Consider the following 22,500-nt stretch of genomic DNA (forward strand, 5'->3'; position numbering starts at 1 on the left):
AACTGATCCAATTATTCTGGGGAGGGAGCCATATGGAACTATTCCCAAAGAGCAATAAAACTTATCATACCCTTTGACCCAGCAATTCAATACTAGGTCTATATCCAGAAGAAATCATAAAAATTGGGAAAAGTTCCACATGATCCAAAATATTCATAGTAGTTCTTGCAGTGGCAAAGAACTGGAAATCAAGGGGATGCCCACCAATTGGGGAATGGCTGAACAAGTTATAGTACATGAATGTTATAGAATATTATTGTTCTATAAGAAACCCCGAATGGTCAGATCCCAGTGAAGCATGGAACGACATAAGGGATCTGATGCTGAGCAAAGGGAGCAGAACCAAGAGAACATAGTGAACCTTAACAGCAACATTGTAAGTTGATCAACCTGAGTGGATGCAGCTCTCTCAGTAGTTTAGAGAGAGCTAGGACAACCCTAGGAGACCTGCTATAGACAATGCTATTCCCATCCAGAGGAACAAAAAACTAAACTAAACTAAAAGAAAACCTCTTCAGAATCTGAATGAAAACTACATTTATTTTTTAAAAATTTCTCCTATGTGTTTCTTTTCTATCTCATTGTTTTCTTTCTTTTCCCTTAATACTAACTCCTCATCCTGAAAAATGACTAATCTGTAAATATGTTTATTTATAGGTACAATGTTCACCTGACTGTTTGCCACTGAGGGGAAGGGGGGTGGGAAGGAGAGTGGAAGGAAATCGTGTAACTTAAATATATGCATATGCTTGTGGATGAATATTGAAAAACTTTCATAGCTTATAATTAGAAAAATAAAATATCAATTAAAAAAAAGAAATGATGAACAAAAAAAAAAGATATGTTTAAGATGGAAGCAAGGGCAGGTAGCCTCTGTTTTTTCCTCCTTTCCTCCATTCTTTACAAACCCACTGTTGACTCATTTGTCTGAGTTCAAATCCAGCTTCAACACTAACTGCATGACCCTAGGTAAGTCACTTAACTCAGTGTGTCTCAGTTTTCTCATCTTAAAACAAGCTGGAGAAGGAAATGTGTCTTTGACAAAGCACTCTAGAATCTGTGACCAAAAAGAGCCCAAGTGGAATTTGACATTATTAATTGCTAATATATATAAAGTACTGTATAATCTTTGCAAACTATATAAATGTTAGATAATAATAGTTGCTATTATTAGTCCTATACACTATTTCCTTCTAGGTTCTCATGACTCTGGTCTTTCTTGGTTATCTACACATCTGATGATTTTTGCTGGAACATCATCCAAATCTTACTTCTTTACTGTGAGTGTGGTCTAAAATTCTTGTCTCCATTTTTCTTCAGGTTCTCTATTCTTTTCCATGGTGATCTCCCTAGCTTAACTATCTGTATGAATGTGACTCCCAGATATTCTTATCCAGCTCCAGTCTCTCTCTTGTGCTCTAATTCACATCATCCTTCTCTTATTGAATAATTCCAACTAGCTGTCCCTTAGACATCTTATGTCGGAAGTTTCCAAACATGAACTCATTATCTTTACCCCTGAACAGGAGTGGCATCTGTTTTAGGTAGGCTGGACTGGTCTGAAAGGGGATGTGGAAGCCAGTTGGTTCCATGCCATCAGAGAGATAAAGTCCAGCCTATCCGAATTTGGTCTGCAAGGTTTTATGAGAGCTCCTTTCAGAATGAGTGTAATTAGATGCCATGGAAAATATAGACTGAAGGGAATAGCCCCCTTTATATAAATTGGGATCTTTTTAAGTTTAAGAAATTTGTCCTTTTATCCCCTGACTCCAGTAAAGTTATTTTTATTGCATTTTATGGTCCAGGAGTGCCTTATTACATTCTAAGCTTAGTTCTGAATATCTGGGCACAGTTAACAGAGTTATTTGCAATTAATTTGTGTAAAATTTATATTTTTTTTAAATGGAGAGGGGGAAGAGGAGGAGGGTGAGGTATGCTGGGAACCTCTCAGCAGGATAAGGATGAGTTCCCATTCCTCTTGTAGCATTAGTGCAACTGATGTACTATCTGATAATTTTCAAAAAACTGGATCACCAATCAAAAGAAAACAAAGATAAATCATTCTTCTATATTAAGCAATTAGAGGCAAAACACCTTTTAATCTTTCCAAACTGTGCCTTGAAGGTGGGAGAGGGGCTATGGTACAGTCAATGAATCTGGTAAAAACAACTATGAAAAGAGCAATGATGGGGTGGCTAGGTGGTACAGTGGATAGAGCACTGGCTCTGGAGTCAGGAAGACCTGAGTTCAAATCAGAATTTAGACACTTAATAATTGCCTAGTTGGGTGGCCTTGGGCAAGCCACTTAACCCTACTGCCTTGCAAAAAAACCTAAAAAAAAAGAGCAATGATAATTGGCACTAATAGACTACAGGTGGGAAACATGATCTTTGACCCAGAAGTTTCTCTGAAGGAGATGTTAGAAAATGTGCCAAAGTTAGGGCCGTGAGGAAAATGAATAGGGGGCCAAAGTGTTCCTTTTAGAAGTGTGAGCTAGGGATTGCCTTTTGTCCCTTTTCAGATGGATATAATAGTGAATTCTGAATATGTGGCTTCACAGAGATGAATTTGCTGTAGAGCCAGTTCCCCGATAAAGCACAGCAAACTGAAACTTTTTTTAAAGTAAATTTTTTGAGAGGAGGTGAATTTTTTTTTTAAAAAAAGAGGTGTTGGGGCGGCTAGGTGGTGCAGTGGATAAAGCACCGGCCCTGGAGTCAGGAGTACCTGGGTTCAAATCCCGTCTTAGACACTTAATAATTACCTAGCTGTGTGGCCTTGGGCAAGTCACTTAACCCCATTTGTGTTACAAAAACCTAAAAAATAAAAAGAGTAAAAAAGTTTAAAAAGAGGTGTTTGGTGAACTGGATTTATATCTTCCTCTCCAAAAGCGCTCTCTCTCTCTCTCTCTCTCTCTCTCTCTCTCTCTCTCTCACACACACACACACACACACACACACACACACACACACACTCTAACTCAAACACAAACACATACACACTCCTACTTCAAGTGCAATGAGATCCTGCCATTTGGGGAACCCCATCTAAATGGTGTGACCCATTCCCAACAGATCATGGTCAATCAGTGAAGTTCAAGCTGGAGAAGGTATGATACCTTCCACCCTATTAATCCTTAGCTACGACTAAGGACTAAGGATGCTCCTTCCCATTAGTAGATTTAGATATGTCTTTTGAATTATGGCATAGACAAGATAGCCAATGTTAGGAAAATCCTGTCTGGATTCTTCTACTTCAACAAAATTTGGAATATTTATGAAAGTCTCTGTTTTATCTGGAGACTATTTTGTCTGGTCATTTTGTCTACCTGTCATTTGGCTTCAGCCAAGTTTTTGCATTTAGATTTGAGAAGTTATAGGAATGTGTCCCCCTAGGGTAAGGATCAAGGTTTCTTCCAGGTTCAGGTTATTCTCAAGTGAAGGGCCACAGGGGTTCTAGGACTATATGCTTGAGTCACTGTGACTTGGGAAGGAGAAAAAAAAGGAGTCATCAAATATAGAAGGGACTGTTAGATCTTAGCAGCTATGTCACTAATATATAAGGAAACTCTCAGTGTATTCATAGATTTATCCCAATTTCTAGTGGAATTTAGGGGTTAAGGTCACAGAAGGAAAGAACATTCTTGTTCAGATGGAGTTGGGTAGAACACTTGATGTTTGTGTCTTAGTTGGGAGGGGTATGGCTTATCAGGGCAAGTATATTGTGGATATGGATATTAAGATGTATCTACATGGGCATTTACAATAGTTTCTATGCCTGCTTTTGTAGGTTGGGTTCAGTGGATGCTGTGGCAGTTATCTGAACCATCCTGGGTAGTTAAATTTTTTTTTAAGTTTTTGCAAGGCCAATGGGGTTAAGTGGCTTGCCCAAGGCCACACAGTTAGGTAATTAAGTTTCTGAGATCGGATTTGAACCCAGGTACTCCTGACTCCAGGGCTGGTGCTTTATCCACTGCACCACTTAGCTGTCCCTTGGGTAGTTAAATATTAAATAATATTAGGTATATGTGAGCATGAAAGATATTTCCTTGATAGTAATGAAAAAAAGAAGTCTAGAATATTTTCTCCTTATAATAACTTTATATGGTCAATAAAGAAGGTAGATTGGAGTTTGAGAGTCAAATTAAGTTCTTTTGCCAACTGTTTCAGTTCTTGTCAGGCTGGTACACTAGGGAGTCCTGGACTTGGGTCAGTAATAAATTGTTAGTGATTTTTCCCATTGTTTTCTCCATCCCCAAGGTCAATTAGGAAAAAAAATCCTTGCTTTTACCTGAGAAGGAAGTTCAGTATCCCAACACTACTCTACTTCAAGGTTCTTTGAATTAACCCTAATACTGCCAGTTTGATTGGCAGAGACCTGAAGAACTTTCTGAGAGTCACTGATACCCATTTTTATATACAAGATGGAATATTAACTGGTTTGGATGAGGCCACAGAGGGTGTCAGATTGTGGCTCTTATGAGGGACAAGAGTAGGAGCTCAACCCAAAGAAAAATTCAAGGGAATAAAGAGAATTGAAAAATGAGAACCCAGATGATTATATCTAAAAACCCCCCAAACTAGCTAACATTCACAAACTTAGAGGGAAACTTGGAGATTTAATGTACTCTTTGGGTTGTTTCTTGGATCAAATCTTCAGGAAGATTTATGGACACACATTTGTTTGTTCATTTTTTAAAATTTATTTTTGCAAGGCAATGGGGTTAAGTGACTTGCCCAAGGTCACATGGCTAGGTGATTATTAAGTGTCTGAGGTCACATTTGAACTCAGGCCCTCCTGACTCCAGGGTCAGTGCTCTATCCCCTACACCACCCAACTGCCCCTATGGACACACATTTGGACATAATCCCAGCTAACCCTCTCTAGTCCTTCCTTAGAACACTCTCTCAGGAGTTTCCAGAGTCTGGGGAAGGTTCCATTCAATCTCAAGAAAGAGTCCAGGACTTCCTTCCTTTTTCTTGTGATGTTTTGGACAACTTTTTCATAACAAAAGTTTGGGGTGGATAAAAGTGTGGAATAATTAGGAGGTACTTTGCTTTCTAATGCTATGAGAGAGGTGAATCTATCTTTTGTTTTAATCACCGTGGCAATGGAATTCACTTGGAGGGGGAGGGGGAGGAAATTCATCAAAAGAAATCATAAAAAAATGGAAAAAGTCCCACATGTTTAAAAATACTTGTAGCAGTTTTTTATGTAGTGGCAAAGAATTGGGAATTGAGGGGATCCCTATCAATTGGGGAATGGCTGAACAAGTTGTGGTATGTGAAAGTTATGGAGTATTATGGTTCTATAAGAAACCATGAGTAGTCAGACTTTTCAGAAGCTTGGAAAGAATTCCATAAACTGATGCTGAGCAAAGGGAGCAGAATCAAGAGAACATTATACACATTAACAACACTGACAGTTGATCAGCTCTGATGGATGCAGCTCCCTCTCAGTGGTTCAGAGATCAAGGACAGCTATGGGAGACCTGTGATGGATAATGCCACATCCAGAGGGGGGGGAAAAAACCTTCAAAAAAACCACAGAATCTGAATATATATTAAATTCTCTTTTCTAAAATTTCTCGCATTTTTTCCTTCCTACTTCATGGTTTCCTTTCTTTTCCCTTAGTCCTAATTCTTCTGGCACAAAATGACTAATACATAATTGTGTTGAACACAAATGTACATAAACAATTTTTACTAGATGGTTTGCCACCAGGGGGAGGGAAGAGGGAAGGCAGGGTGGTAGAAAAATGTGTAACTTAATAATTTTCAAATGAATGAATGTTAGAAAGAAACCATAGCATGTAACTGGAAAAATAAAATGCAATATCAATTAGGAAAAAAAGGAAATCCATTAGCTGACTAGGTAATAATCTTGAATTTCTAGAGAAACGTGAGAAGGAGTTTGCATCCTCCCTTCCCCCGCCCCAAGGGATACCCTATGGTCTTTAATAGTACTTCAAAAGATCAAACTAGCTAATAGTTATATAATGATTTAAGAGTTTTCAAATGGTTTCACAAATGTTAATTTGTTTGATTCTCAAAACAACCCTGTGAGGTAAGTATTGTTATTATCCATTGTACAAAGGAGGAAACTGAGACAAAAAAGTAAAGTGATTTACCCAGGGTGACACAGCTAAGAAATGTCTGTGGCACGATTTAAAATTAGTTTTTCTTGACGTCAATCCCCATGAGCTATCTACTGTACCCCCTAGCTGCCTGGAGATGCCATCCAATCCCTTCTCCAGCTCCTAGGAAGGTGAAGGCTTCATCTGATGGGTCGGGGAACAATGAGTGAGTGGTCTGTTGTCTCTGGGACAGATTATGTTCAAGAGATTAATGACTGAACTCCTAAGTATACGTTTTCATACAGGTGAGCCAGATCTGTAAGGAGGATGAGTGACAGTTAAAATGATTTTATTTCTTTTTTGAAGCATTCCCTATCTCAGGAAAAGTTGTAATTATAAATATATGGACAATAGAAACATTTCAAAAGAGATTGGTAAATTTCTAAAACATTACTGCAAAATGTTTGGTGGCAACCTATGGTTCACTTAACAAACAAAGGAATAAATGGAGGAGGAAGAGGAAGAGGAGCATGGTTAAAATTAAGCAATACAATGATCCCTTTTACATCACAGGAGTTAAAAGTGCAGTTCCACCATGATCTGAAAGATCTAAGTAAGATTTTTTTGGCCTTCCCTTCATACCAGAGAAGGAGTCTCATTTTATTTCTTTTTCTATTTTGGGATGGGTACAGTACCTTACTGTAAAATTTGATTTACATATATGGTTATAGGCTATATCATACAACATTACATATTTGATGTATTTCTGAGTTTCTAAACTTACTGTCTTGTCTGCTGACCCTCACATGTCACCAGTGGCTTCCCCAAACTTCCCCAAAATTCCCATATAATTTCTTAGACCAACCCATGATATATATTGAAAGTGTGATGGACAAAATCATAATAGAGAAAGGAGGGGATAATTGTTCATCAGTACTGTATCAGTTGATATAATAACAGCTAGCAATGATTCAGTGATTTCTGTTTTGCAAAGTACCTTATTTGTTTTCACCCTATTAAAAACTCTAGAAGGTAGCTGCTGAGATGATCTCCATTTTATAGATGAAGAAACAGAGATAAATGATTGACTTGCTCAGGGGTGCATAGCCAAAGTGAGTATCTAAAAGAGGGTTCAAATTCATGCTTTCCTGATTATAAGCTTTATAGTATATTCTATTATACTGCAGTCATTAAAATCTAACCTCTCCCCCCCCCCACCCATTTTTATCAGAACAACTCAGGAAGTAAGTGACCATGGTTAGGGCTCCTGAACATTAATCAAATACTGCAGTTGCACACTCCATCATCACATTGTGCGCTTTTCTTCTCAAGAAGGGATGGCTTTCCAAGGACTATTACCTTTAATTTAGAAAATAAAAATCTGATATCTTATTGTCTGATCTTGCTCTCTCTTTTACTTTATGTTTCCTTCCTTAAAGATAGGATTTCTCTCTCATCACATTCAATTTGGAACAATGTGTACCATGCAAACAATGTCAATACTGGCAAATGGCCTTCTGGGAGAGGGAAGTAAGATTAGGGGGAAAATTGTAAAACTCAAAATAAATAAAATCTTTAAAAAGAAAAAAAAGAAGAGATGTCTTTATTGGTGGAGCTGTGAACTGATTCAACCAGTCTGGAGAGCAATTTGGAACTACGTCCAAGGGCAATAAAACTGAGTATAGCCTTTGATCTAGCAATACTACTGCTAGATCTGTAACTCAAAGAGATTGCAAAAAAGGGGAAAAGCCTCCCATGTACAAATACATTTATAGCAGCTCTTTTTACAGTAGCAAAGAATTGGAAACTAAGGGAATCAATTAGAGAATGATGGAACCAAGCTACAGTATATGAGTGATAGAGTACTATTGTTCTATAAAAAATCATGAACAGGTGGATTTCAGAAAAAACCTGTAAAGACAAGAACTGATACTGAGTGAAGTGAGCAGAACCAGGAGAACATTGTACACATTATGCAAGGATCAACCAAGATACAGTTAGTTCTCAACAGAACAGTGATCAAGGACAATTCCAAAAGACTTGGGTTGAAAAATGCCATGCCATCCACATCCAGAGTCTGAATGTAGACCATAGTATACTATTTTCACTTTTGGAAAATTGTTTCATGTTTTATTTTCTTTCTTCTGACAATTTCCCCCCTTTTGTTCTGATTCTTCTTTCACGACATGACTAATATGGAAAATGTTAAACATGATTGTACATATATAACATATCAGATTACTCACTGTCATGGGGAGGTGAGAGGTAGAAAAATGTGGAACTTAAAATCTTACTAAAATGAAAGTTGAAAGCTATACATGGATTGGAAAAAAATTAAATAAAAAGGGATGTGTGTTCTCAATCTTTTTTTGTGATCTAAAACATTTTGGCAGTCAGTCTGCTGGAACTCACGGACCCCTTCTGGGAATCATGTTTTTAAATTCGTAAAATTTCCAAAGAAATCAATTATATTGAAATTCAGGTAGAATAATTGATTTGAATTTGAAATTGAAGGCAGGGACTATTTTTTAGGATTTTTAGGATTTAATAATGATGATGATGATAGTGATATTAGTAATGAATATTATAATAATAATAATGATGATGATGATGATGATGATGATGAAAAAGATGATAATGATAATGATAAAACCAAAACTAAGTTCATGGACCCCAGATTAAGAACTCTTGTTTACTATATAGTAAAGTTGGGGCAGCTAGGCAACTACATAATGCACCTGAATTTAGGAAGGCTCATCTTCCTAAATTCAAATTCAACCTCAGGCACTTACTAGCTGTGTAATCCTGGGCAAAAATTTAATTCTGTTTGGCTCAGTTTTCTAATCTTTCATATGAACTGAAGAAGACAAGGACAAACCACTCCAGTATCTTTGCCAAATCAAATCATGAGATGGACATGACTGAAAAACATCTCCACCGCAAAAATTTGTTTAAAAAAAATGTACAAAGAGTGCCTCTTAAAAATAACTGGTTCCAAAGACCGAAGACTATTACCTTTAATTTTAAAAAAACTGATATCTTATTATGTAATTTTGCTACCTCTTATACTTTATTTTTCTTCCTTAAGTATATAATTTCTCTCTCATCACATTCAACTTATATCAATGTATACCATGGAAACAACGTAAAGACTAACAGACTGCCAATGTGGGGAGTGGGGGGAGGGAAGCGAGATTAGGGGAAAAATTTTTAAATTTAAAATAAATAAATTTTCAAAAAAGAAAAAAATAACTGGCTCCTCACTTATTTCAATTATTCAATCAAATGAACAAAATCCAGTCTTAAAATTAGCATTGCTCATGGTACAAACAAAACAGTCTACACAAAATAGTCCTCTCTTCTCATCTTTACTGTCTGCACTGGTTAAGCAAAATATGTTGTATTTGCCCTCAAAATTTTGACATCTCAGAAATGGGATTTTTGTCTGTGAGATGAACATATTATAGACTGGATTCATACAAGACAGGTTTTTCTTGACTCTCTTTTGAAACTAAAGATTGTAATCTATTATCTCTTTTGAGGATTTAATAATTCTTTGTGCTACTCTTTCAAAAAAGATGGTTACTTGACCATCTTGGTTGTGTACATTATCAACTGACCTACTGCAAATGTCATCCAGCCCCCAGCCCCCAATTATGTGTACTTTTAATGGCACTGTGTTCTTCAAAGTTTTTTATTATTTGTACTAAGTTCTTCCTCCAATGTTATTCTAGAATTCTGGTGTCTACTTTTGTTTTCTGAGTGCATGATATTAGGATTGTTTTAAGATTGAGTGGCTGAAAGTATCCTAGACAATTTGGGGGACCTTGCCACCAAGAAGTGGAATGTGGTAAGAGTGGCAGCTGTTTTAGAATGGTTGGGTTGGTCCTTTTAAAAAGGGAGGGGGGGTGGCGGCTAGGTGGCGTAGCCTGGGTTCAAATCCGGTCTCAGACACTTAATAATTACCTAGCCGTGTGGCCTTGGGCAAGCCACTTAACCCCATTTGCCTTGCAAAAAAAATAAATAAATAAAAAAATATTAAAAAAAGGGAGGAGGGGCTATTTGGAGAGTTAGCGCAGGAAGTTTTACTAGAGTTCTTTAACAACCTAAGGAGAGTTAGCATTGAGCAATTTCCTCTGCCTTTCAGGGAATGGCTTCCTAACCTTGCCACAGTAAATGAAAAGGAATAGGGGTTTTTTTGTTTTTGTTTTTGTTCTTTAATTTTTCAAGGCAGTGGGGTTAAGTGGCTTGCCCAAGGCCACACGGCTAGGTAATTATTAAGTGTCTGAGGTCGGATTTGAACTCAGGTACTCCTGACTCCAAGGCCAGTTGCCCCAGCCACTGTACCACATAGCCACCTAGAATAGCTGTTCTTATAATGAATTAGTAACTTTTTAACTTTAGGAGCTAAAACCTTCTAATGCTTTTTCATTAGTAAAGTTTTTTTTATTGTATCTTACATTCCATAAGTATCTTATTTCATTCTACCCATGAACCTGAATCACTGAATTAAAATTAAATCTAACCCAGAAAACTCAATCTACCCATCCTTTTTAAACTTCCCTCTTTCTGTTGGGGGAACCATTATCTTCCTAAGTGTCCAGGTTCACAACCTCAGCATAATTTCTGACTCCATGCTCTTCCTCTCCTCACATGTACAGTTGACAAATCTAGTCATTTTTCTCCCAGTGGCTTCTCTCTTTTGTATCCCCCTTCTCTCCACTCACTTTGTCGCTACCCTGATTTAGGCCCTTGCAATTATTAACTGGACAGCTGCAAGAGCCTATTCATTGTTGTCCCTGACACAAGCTCTCGTCACTCCAGTCCATTTCCTGTGTAGCTGCCATAGTGATTGTCACAGCATGTCTGATATTGTGCTAAAATCCATCTGGGGAAACAAAGAGAGAGACAAAAATAGTCCCTGCCTTCAAAGAACTTCTAGTCTAATGGGAAATACAGCATATAATCAACCATGAACAAAGAAGACACATGTACATATATGAAAAATATGTGTATATTCACATATACACACAAATTATGTGTGCATGAGACATTTCATATACAATAAATTTATACATGCTATATATGGCATATATACTATATATGACAAATATGTGCTATGTGTTATGTTTACATTATGTCAAATATCTGTGTGATTTTTAACATATATATTCTATATATGACAAATATATATACACACACTGAAAGATAAAAGTCAATATTGCCTTTCATTTCTCCTACATTGATTCCACAATGTAACTGATTTTATGCTGTATTAATTTTATAATTGGGTCTGCATCCAGCTGGTTTCATTCCTGAGTTGAACTCAAGAATTCCACATTCCTCCCGGGTTAATCTAAAGTTATAATTAATGGAGGAAACTGTTAATATCTTCAGCTTCTGGGGAAATACCAAGATGTTTGATATTATCTTTAAATAGTAAACTTAGGTCTAAGAGATAAAATTGTTCCTTAACTTTCCTTGCACCATTTCAGAAAGCCTTATCTCTCTAACAAACTCCCTCTCAGCCTCCCGACTGAGTCTTCAGTTTTAAGTCTTAGTATGAGCAAATAGCTTGAGCAAAGGTCTCATCCTTGTTTCCTGAGGATTGAAATTCAGACTCTTTGCTCAGTTCCTCTTCCTCCCCCGTCCTCTTCCTTCACTGCAACCTCAGATCTAGGCAAATTCTCTCTTCTCTTGCCCCTAATATATCCTCTGCTTTTCTGCTCTTACCTGCTGCCCCCATCTCTGGAATGACATTATCCTCATCTTTCAAAGTTCAGTGTAAGCATGTCTCTTCCAGTAAGCCTTTGACGTGGAGATAGGAAGTATTGGATTTGGAGTTCAGCCACTTTTTGACATTTATTAGCTGTGTGTACTAGTTACTTCTCTTCTTGGGTCTCAGTTTCCTCATCTGTTAAATGGGGGGTTGGATACAGTGTCCTTTTAGGTCCTTCCTAGCTCTAGATCTAAGGTCCTTCCTTGAGCTCTCCACTGTGTCCTTTGCTTTCCCATATTTCTCAGTCAGTCTGGAGGAGGTAGGAAGGAGGGGGCCTTTTCTCCCAGATTATCTCTCTGTTAGATTGTGAACCCTATCAAGATCTGGGTTTCAACTATTCCTCTCTTAATCAGCCTTACTCAGCCCAGGACCCTACCAACAGCAAAAGGTAGATTAGGTTTTGGATTGAAGAGAATGTGCCTTAAATGAAATATCTTTAAATCTCATAAACTTTTGACTGCATGAATGGAGAGGATGGGAGGGGAAGAGAGTTTATTGTCTTAAGGGTTAGAGTGTTAGAGTTGAAGGAAGGAGTACCTGAGTTCAAATCCTGTCTCAGGTACTTACTATTTATGGGACTTTGGGAATTCCCTTTTACCTCTCAAGGCCTTAGTTTCCTATTCTGTAAAATAAGGAAGTTGTATTCAATGGTTTCTAGAACCCTTTCAGGTCTAAATCTTTAATCCTTAGGTCTAGTCCATGGTTCTTATGTGGGTCTTGCTACTATCTTTAGACCCTTGGGCAAACCTCCTTCTCTTCTGAGACCCTAGTTTCTTCTTCAAAAGGGCCAGAATGAGTGATATCCAAGGTCCTTTTTCAGTTCTGCTAATATTAAGGGATCAACTGGTATCCCAGAGAGACATGGACCAACTTGACTTGGGGATGCCAGTTACTCAGAACCATGGTGGATAATTCCAAGGAAACATCCCTAAATAATAATGCAATTCCATAATAATTTCCGAATATCACTTTATGTCAAATATTGGAGATCCAAAGATAAAACCAACACAGCCCCTACCCTCAAGGACATGCATTCTGCTGGGGGACAACAATATGTAAGAAAGTAATGATTTACAGAATCTATCAACACCCCACCTCCACCCTTTGTTCAACATGACAGAGTCCCTAGTATTAGGTGGTTCTAGTCCCTATTAGACTCTTCTCCCCTTCCCCAGTACTGGAGGAATGGAAAATCAATTGGAGAACGACTGAACAAATATGGTATATAACCGTAATAGAAAACTACTATGCTATAAAGAGTTGATAAAGTATAGTTTCAGAGAAATCTGGGAAGACTTGTATGAACTAATACAGATCAAAATGAGCAGAACCAGAAGTAGAATTTACAGAATACCAATAGCACCATAAAAACAAATAAATTCAAAAGACTTGAGAACTACAATTATCAGAGAACTAATTATGAAGCATACTACCTACCTTGGGACAGAGAAGTAGGGGATTTGGCATATAAATATTTTTTGAAATGGCCAATGTTGGAATTTGTTTGGCTTGACTAAACTTGTTTGTTATAATGCTTTTGTTTTTGTTTTTTTTAATTTTTCTTAGTAGTGGGGGGGGATGTAGGAGGGAGAAAAAAGGGTTTTGTTTTTTTTTTGGTTTGGTTTTTTTTTTTTAGTTTTTTGCAAGGCAATGGGGTTAGGTGGGTTGCCCAAGGCCACACAGCTAGTTAATTATGAAGTGATTTGAACTCATGTACTCCTGACTCCAGGGCTGGTACTCTATCCACTGAACCACCTAGCCGTCCCGAGAAAAAAGTTTTGTTAATTTTCTTAAAAAAAAAAAAAGCCAGGGATGAATGAGGAAGAAGGGGAAGGTCAAAACTCCTAGAGCATTCTGTACTTAGGTGTTGATCCTTCCCTGGGCTCCTTCCCCAGTAGGAAAGAACAGCAGAGGAGCCAAAGAGGTAGCCAAGAAAGGCTGTTTGGCTCTTTTATCTTTCCCTTCCCCCATTTCTACAACTCCTGAAATGAGGAAAAAGAGGAAGAGAAGCACTCCCCACCCAGAAGGTTGCTGGGAGAGCTTAAATAATCAGGACAGGATGTGGTCAGGGTGGAAGAGAACAGGGTGAGAGATGAGGAAGAAGGATGGGTAGAGTAATAGTTTGCAGAGAAACTTAAGAGTTGGGGAGACAATTCTTCAGGAGGCAGATTTGAGGTACTTGAAGTCAGACACCTACAGGACTGAATGAATCAGAAGCCCTCACAACCATCTAACTCAATCTGTCCCCAGATGAGAATTCTGGCTGAAACATCCCCACCCAGTCTTCTTCTAGCCTTTGTCTAAAGACTCCAGAGAAAGGGAAAGCACAACCTTCTATTTGGGGACAGCCTTTGGTAGGAAGTTGTTTTTTCCCCTGACTTCAAGCTTAAATTCGCCCCGTTCACATTTTTCATTCAACACTTTCTGTGAAAGGTACTTCCACCCTTTAAGAAGTTTATAACCTCAGCTCTCCTTTCTCACATATCCAATCCAAATAATTGCCAAGTCTGGTTGACTCCCTCAAACACCTAGCATTAAGTCACATCCATCTTCTTTTCTCTTTGTACATAATCACTGCCTTCATTACCTTCTGATTATACATGAAACTGCCAATCAACTATATGCATAACATGCTATTCCTTACAAATATACAGCAAAACATTATATAAATTTCTTTTTTCTTCTTTTTTTCGACTCTTCCCACCTAGAGATGGCTACTATTAAACATAAATTTGGATATATACACAATTTATTTGAACATATACACAAATATGGATATATACACAAATTTTGGAGATATTTGGATATATATGCAAATAGATACACATATACATTGCATAATATACACAAATATATATTTGGATATATACACAACTATTTGAATATATATATATATATATATTTATATGCATGTACATAAAATGATTCTATTTATCAGTTCTTTCTCAAGATGCAGATAGTATATTTCTTCAAAAGTCTTTAATAGTAATCTTTATAGTCAAAATATTCACTCAAAGTCACATTCTTAAATTTGCTTAAATTCTTAAAATAATATTGCTGCAACTGTATACAATGTTCTTTTGGTTCTGCAAACCGATATTCCTAAACTACAGGTCAAACAAATTATATGGCCCATTGGCTTGGTAAACTCCAGTGACTCCCACTTGCTTCTAGGATAAATACAAATTTCTTTCTTTGGCTTTTAAATCACATCCCAATCTCCTACAGTCCAATTCTCACATCTTATTTTAAATGAAAAAATTTTCAAGGAGCAAATTTTCAAAAATTTAAATTTTTAAAAATCACTCCCTTCCATTGGACAAATTAAAAAAAAAATCTTCCTGACATATTCCAACAAAACAAATTCCTACATTGACCATATCTGAAAACACCTGTTTCTGTCTTTTAAGTTTACCATCTCCCTGATTGGAGGTTAAGTGGCATGTTCCATTCTTATTCTTTTGGACTTCTGGTTGATCATTATCTTGATCTAAATTCTTAAACCTTTTAAAGTTGTTTTTCTCTACTGTTATCATTGTAGAAATAGTTCTCCTGGTTCTGCTTGCTTCCCACTGCATCATTTCCCAGAACTCTTCTCAGTTTCCTCTGAAATTGTCCATTTCATGTGGCACAAGAATATTCTGTTACATTCCTATTTGCTCAGCCATTTGTTTAGCCATTCTCTCCAGGTTGATGGAAGATGCTCTCCCCTCATGCACTCTGCCCCTGATCTCTACAACTTGGAACAGACTGTCCACAATTGAAATGTTCTCCCTTCTTATCTGGGCCTCCAGGAATCCTTAATTTCCTTTAAGTCGTATATCAAGTGAATCCTTTTCTTTTAAAAAAATATTACTTCTATTTAAGGCAATAGGGTTCAGTGACTTGCCCAAGGTCACACAGCTAGGTAATTATTAAGTGTCTTAAGGTCAAATTTGAACTCAGGTCTTCCTGTCTCCAGGGCCGGTGCTCTATCTACGGTGCCACCTAGCTACCCCCAAGTGAAGTCTTTTCTGATCCTCCATCTGTGAGTGCCAAGGGTCCTGGTAAATGTTTTTACTAACCAGTATGAGGGGCTAGAATGTGTGGAGGACACAGTTTTAAGCTTAATCTACATTCACATTTTCTCCATCACTTTCTTAAATCTAGACAAACAATAAAATGCTAACTCAAGCCCTGGTTTATAGTCCTGGCCAATTTCTGAGATGTAAATGCTTAAACTGAAAACATTCCATATACTTATACAGATATCTCTTGTCTCCAAGAGAACGGTAGTTTCTCAAGGCAAAGGTTATTTCATTCTTGTCTTTGTATCTTCAGAGCTCAATAAAGTGTTTGGTCTTATGTAGGTGCTTAATAAATGCTCTTACAATTGAATTAAGATTACAATGATCCTTCCACATTGGGAGTTAAGGGTACAGAGTCCCTATGATCGGGAAAATCTTCATAAAAGTTTTTGGCCCTCCAGAGAAGAAGTCTGAAATATTATGTTGTTAAAAGATAAAATATGCTGATATCTAATACTATACAAATATTTGGAGGCTTTTTTGAGTTTCTAAGCTTTTTCTATGTTCTTTGAAACTTGTCTGCAGTTTCTGTAAAACTCCCAAAATTCCCATTTCATTTTTTATGCCAACCCATGAGATGTGACTTGGCCAGAGCACAGTCCAGAGAGATCATCACCTTTCCTCCTTCTGGACACCGTCTCTTTAAGTGAAATATAACACTATTTTTTTGGCTGCCAAATCACACTGTTGATTCATTTGTGGTCTACAAAACACAGAAACAAAAACAACCCAGATATTTTTCAGATAAATTGTTGCCTAGTTAAGTCTCCTCCATCTTACACTTGGGCAAAAAAAAAAATCCCAAACATTTATTAAATATAATCTTTTGGATTTTGTTTGGCATTCTAGATAGTGTATAATCTAACTTCCAAACTATGTCTCATCTGTCAATTTAATAATCATGTCCAGGATCTGGCATCTCAGCAGGACTTCATAAATACATGTTGAATGATTCATCTGCATTTACCCAAGACTAATAAAAATGTTAAACAATGGAGTGCTGAGCACAGATCTCTTAGTCACTCTTGCTGAAGGCCACCTTCCTTGTTCATCATAAGAATCATAGATTCAAAGCTGAAAGAGACTTTAGAGGTTACTTAGTCCAGCCACTTCATTTTGCAGAGAAGAAAATCAAGAACCCAGAGAGGATAAGTGACTTGTTCCAGATTGTAAAAATGGAAGTATCAGATTTAGAACTTGGATCTTAAGGTTAAATCAAAGATTGTTTTCACTATACCATACTACCTCCTTATTAAAAGAGGGACTTCCCTTTGGATTTACTTTCAAATTCATCCAGTTATATTGTTGTCTGTAGACATCTAGACGAACCAGTAGATGATCAAGCTCTATTCTTGGAATTAGGAAGACCAGAATTCAAATCCAGACAAGGATACTCCTAACTCTGTGACTTTGGACAAATCACTTGCACCTTTATTTGCCTCAGTTTCCTCAACTGTAAAATGGAAATAATTATAACACCTGCTTTCTAGGATTGTTGTGGATCAAATGAGATATGTCAAAAGTGATTAATATTTACAGTACTGCATACCTCTTAGCTACCATCACTATTGTTGTTGCTGCTGTTGCTGTCTAGCCCACATCTTTCCATTTTCTCCATTTTGTCACTTCGCCAAAATTTTCCTAAGCTCTACCTGCAGTATTCTCTATATTTCTGTTTATTAAACCCAGTCAACAGGGAAAATAAAGTTAGTCAGATATGATTTGCTCTCAGTGAAATCATCCATTTAATTTTCATGCTGCTATTGCTTTCTTCTCCAGGTGTTCCACCAACCAACTTTTTTAATGACTTTTTCTAGAATTTGCACAGGAATACAAATTTAAGTCAGCCCCACTGGCTAATATTATGCAAACTCCATTCTTTTTTTTTTTTCTTTCTTTGAATCTTAGACCAATGCATTCCCTTTCTCCCGTTGGGCAGCAGGTCTCCTATTTATTCCCAACTATCAAAGATCCTTGATGGTTGTTCAGTAAGTTAAGTCATCAAGTGAAAAAGCTCTTCCCAGAGACTAGGCAATATGCTAAGTCCTGGGGATGCAAAGAAAACCAAAAACACAGCCCCTGCCCTCAAGTAATCTATAAGTTAATGGGGGATTCTACAGCCCCATCTACCAGTCCTTTCACTATTCTGGAATGTAGTCTACAGTGAATTTTTATCTTCCATTAGCTCTCTTCCTGAAATCTCATTTTAAGAAGGAAACCCGGGTCGACCAGCTTTTTTATTTTCCAGTTGGCTGCATTCCTTTGAACTCCTCCATTATGTTCCTGTACCAGGAACAGTTCTAACTTTCTGATCTTATTTGCTCACTCCCTCTCTTTCCATACCAAACTTTAAGTTTCATAAGATCAGGGACTGCAACATTTTAATAGTAGTATACCTAAGCCCTTGCGATTGATGCATTCACTAGATTAAGTGACCTTGGAAATTATTTTTTCAAGAGGTGAATCAAAACTAGCTGTCTTAGTGACCTTAGGCAAAGCCCTTCACCACTTGGGGCTGACTCAATTTAATCCTCAGAAAAATTGAGCTAGGAGCCCCCTCTCCTGTCCTGCCTTCATCTCGGGACAGTAGACAGAATCCGAGGGAGCCTCTATAAGTTTGTGAGGAATAGAAGCTATTTATTCTTCTCCTCCAACCCATCTTTGACCTGAGTCACTTGAGAAAATGTTGCCCTCCTAGCTCTGACTTCCCAAAGGGCAACTGAATGTACATGATTGGCTTTTACCCAGGGTTAGGGGGGAGGAAGAGGCAAAATGCCAACTACACCAACAAGCCCCAAAGATTAGAAATTTACTTTTATGCTGGGGAAGAAATATTCAGGCTATGGGCCCACCTTAGGCAAAGCCAATGAGAACCCCAGATTCCAAAGCTGGTTACACCCTGTTTACTCCACCCTGACAGCCTGGCTCTCTATATATCTTAAAGCATTTTTAAAACCTGAAACCCAGAACTATCCCTTCCTAGTTCTGGGCTAGATCTATAGGAAAGGAAATATTCAACTGTGAGTATATATGGAGGGAAGTCTTGGCCCCTGGCCAAAACTGAGCAAACCCTCACCTAAGTGACAAATAGCTGTCAGTCTTTGTCTATATCTTTTTATGGTTTCTTACCCCAGGTTGATCAATCCAATGAGTCCAGATCTAGACTCTCTGAAACTCAACCTCTTCAAACTTCTCAAAGGAAGGAGTCCTGGATAAAGAGTCAAAAACCCCTCCTGCATCTCTACTTCCATTAAGGCACTGGGTAGAAGTCTCAGAGTGGATTCAGGAGACCTCCCAACTCTCACATCACTTTGATAGTATCTTTTCCCCTGCTTCCAGTACAAGATGCTTGTAAAACAGGGAAAGTCCTTTTCCCCTCTCTGGCCAGCAGGTTCTTTATCCGTAAAATAGGGACACTGGTATAATCGGGGGTTCTTAACTTAAAATCTGTGGACTTGATGATATTTGTCCTCCATTCTCAAAGAAGAGCATGATATAAGGGAGTTGATGCCATAGCAAGCTCATGAATTGGATATGAGTGAGGGGAATGCTAAGCTAAGTCACCAGTACCACTTTATCCTCCAAAGTCATCTGGATCCAGTGGCCACATATGAACCAAGATGACTGGAGATGGCCCTGGATTCAAGACAATCAGGTTTAGGTGACTTTCCCAAGGTCACACAACTATAAAATGTCAAGTGCCTGAGGCTGGATTCGAACTCCTGTCCTTCTGATTCCAAGGCCAGTGTTTAATTTTTTTTTAAGTTGGTAACTATTTCAACATCATTGGTTTCCTAAATAAGGTCCAGGACACAGAAAAAAAGGTTAAACCTTGGCTGAGATGATCCAAAAAGTCTTTTCTAGCTCAGGAAACATTAAGTTTATTTTTGATAGTTGTAGTTTCCAACTTGTGAGCCATGGCCAAGCTATTATAAAAGGTTCAATTCATTATATGACCAAGCATCATAAAAAAACACAGGTTCATAGAAGCAAAGATCTAAAGCATTTTCACATTAAGATTTGCAAAGAACCTTACAAATATTATCTCGTTTGAACACCCTGTGAGGAAAGTGATTTTATTATTCTTACTTTATAGATGAGGAAACTGAGACAAACAGACCTTGCCCAGGGTCACACAACTAATAAATACTTGACGCTGAGTTGGAATTCAGGTATTCCTGACCCAAGATCCAGTGCTGTAATTACTGCCACCTAGCTTGTCTCAAGGTGGCAAAATGAGAGTTTAGTCTTTTTCAGTCATATCCAACTCTTCTCTTCTTCAGTGGGGTCTTTTTTGACTGAGATACTGGAATGGTTTGTCATTTCCTTCTCCAATTCACTTTTGCAGATGGGGAAACTGAGGTAAACAGGGTTTAAATGACTAATGCAGAGTCACACAGCTAATAAACATCTAAAGAGTTTTCCTGATTCAATAAGATCATGATAATACAAAGACAACCTTGTGAAGGTCCAAAACATTTTGTGATGTCAGAAAAGTAAATTAGTCAATAATGGTTTACTAATAAAACCTATTATGTGATGATGTGGATAAAAAAAAGAAAAAAGATAAAAAAGAAAGAAAAAAGACAATGCATGATCTTGAGGAGCTCACAGTCTTGTGGGGGCAGACAATTTGCAAATGACTATGGACAAACAAGATATAGAATGGGCAAACTGGAGATAATGAACAGTATTAGCATGGGGGGAGAAATCAGAAATCTTCCTGTAGAAGAGAGGAATTTAGCTGCAAGGAAGTCAAGAAATGGAGATAAAGAGGGAGAACCTTCTAGACATGTGGGAGATTGTAGGGAATATGATAGGGACTAGGTTTAAAAAGACTGGAAAGGTGGAGCAGAAGGAAAGTTTTTCATTTGATTGTAGAGGTGATAGGAATTTACTGAATGGTCAGGCACATGGGTCAGAGTTATGCTCAAAGAGGGTTATTTTGATTGCTGAGTAGAGAATGAAATGGGGAGAAACACCAAAGGCCCAGTCAGCAGGTTGTTCAGTAGTTAGGCACAAGGCGGTAGATGAGCGTCTGCCTCAGAGTAGAAGCATTGTCAGAGGAGAGAAGGATCCATGTGTGGAGAGACCTGATGAAGGTCTGGAACTGACTGGATATGGAGGTGGGGAGAGGGGTCAAGGAGAAAGCCTACATTTCAAGCTTGAGTGACAGACGATGATGGTGCCCTTGGTAGGAATGAGTAAGTGTGGAACATTTGGAGAGGTTCCCACTTTTCAAAACAGGAAACAACAGACTTAGGTTATTTTACAAAATTTCTCTCAGCTCTAACATCTTTTCAACTACAATTCTTGGAAGATTAGATGTAGAGGTCAGTTTCTATCCATCTCTTCAAGGCTCTCTGGGTAACATGCCCACAGTCGCCCTTCTAGTCAAACTAGCCTGCTAGTGGCCCACTGAGACCATATCCTCTCCTAGCCTTCCTGTGCTTGAAATGCTCTCCCTCCTCATCTCACCTGAGGAAGAATCCCTAGTTTTCTTCAAAACACTCTTGGGAAACTAGATCTTCCAGCTTAGCAGCTCTCTCTCTCTCTCTCTCTCTCTCTCTCTTTTTGGCAAACTAATTTTTTTTATTTTTGCAAGGCAGTGGGGTTAAGTGGCTTGCCCAAAGCCACACAGCTAGGTCATTATTAAGTGTCCAAGGTTGGATTTGAAGTCAGGTACTCCTGACTCCAAGGCTGGTGCTCTATCCACTTCACCACCTAGCTGCCCCCCCCTTCTTAATTTTATTTTATACTTTGAATATATTTGGAATTTCCCATATTTCTATCCTTAGGTCCCCCCAGTCAAACAGCAGACATTTATGAAGAGGTTATAATGTACTTGAAGGTGTCCCACCATGAAAAAGAGGTTACATTCTATTGGGGGAAATAAAATGCAACCAAATCTCTACATTGTAAATGGGGACTAATTTCAGGTGCTAGGACCCAGGGGATCCAGGAAAGGTCTCTTCTTGCAGAAGGTGAGATCTGAGCTGAGCCTTGAAAAAAAAAGACAACCACCGGCTCCTGCTACACTTCTGAAGAAGTTTTATAGTGTTCCTGTTAATTAACACCCCAATGCTCTCAGTGGTTGGTGTTCCCAGAACCTTCCTCTCTCTGAGTTTCTGTTCTGCTCACAGGCTTTTTGCCCTCCAAAGCTAACCACGGGCTTTGGGGTGAATGAAGGCTTCACTATGAGACCACCACTTTGGGGAAAGATAGGAGGGCTACACTATTGGACTGCCACCCTGGAGGGAAAGTAAAGGGGTTTTCACTATTGGACCCCCACCCTGGGGTGGGGGAAGGAGGGCTACATTATTGGACCACCCCAGGGGGAAGTAAGCAGAGAAAGGAGCAGTTGGGGAGCGGGAGGGGGCTGAAGTTTGTGGGCTTTAAGGAGTCCTTGGCATACTCAGCTGAAGATCTGAAACCAAAGCTGAATACCTGGTTTTATCCCAATTTCAGGTGCTCAAATCCAGGGCCCCTCCCGGACAAGGAGAGAAGGGGTTCATGGGTTTCTAGGCCGAGTGCAATGGCTCAAGTCCTAGGACTGCCTCAGGTCTGAGTTCTGCAGTTTT

General features: G+C 38.3%; 1 protein-coding gene across 1 annotated transcript in view; it reads right to left on the reverse strand.

The window, feature by feature from the left end:
• B3GNT3 (UDP-GlcNAc:betaGal beta-1,3-N-acetylglucosaminyltransferase 3) overlaps positions 1 to 22,500 on the reverse strand; it is a 34,826-nt gene that overhangs the window by 11,816 nt on the left and 510 nt on the right. The gene's annotated exons all lie outside the window — the stretch shown is intronic.

Source organism: Macrotis lagotis, chromosome X (genome assembly GCF_037893015.1).
Source record: "Macrotis lagotis isolate mMagLag1 chromosome X, bilby.v1.9.chrom.fasta, whole genome shotgun sequence".
NCBI lineage: Eukaryota > Metazoa > Chordata > Mammalia > Peramelemorphia > Peramelidae > Macrotis > Macrotis lagotis.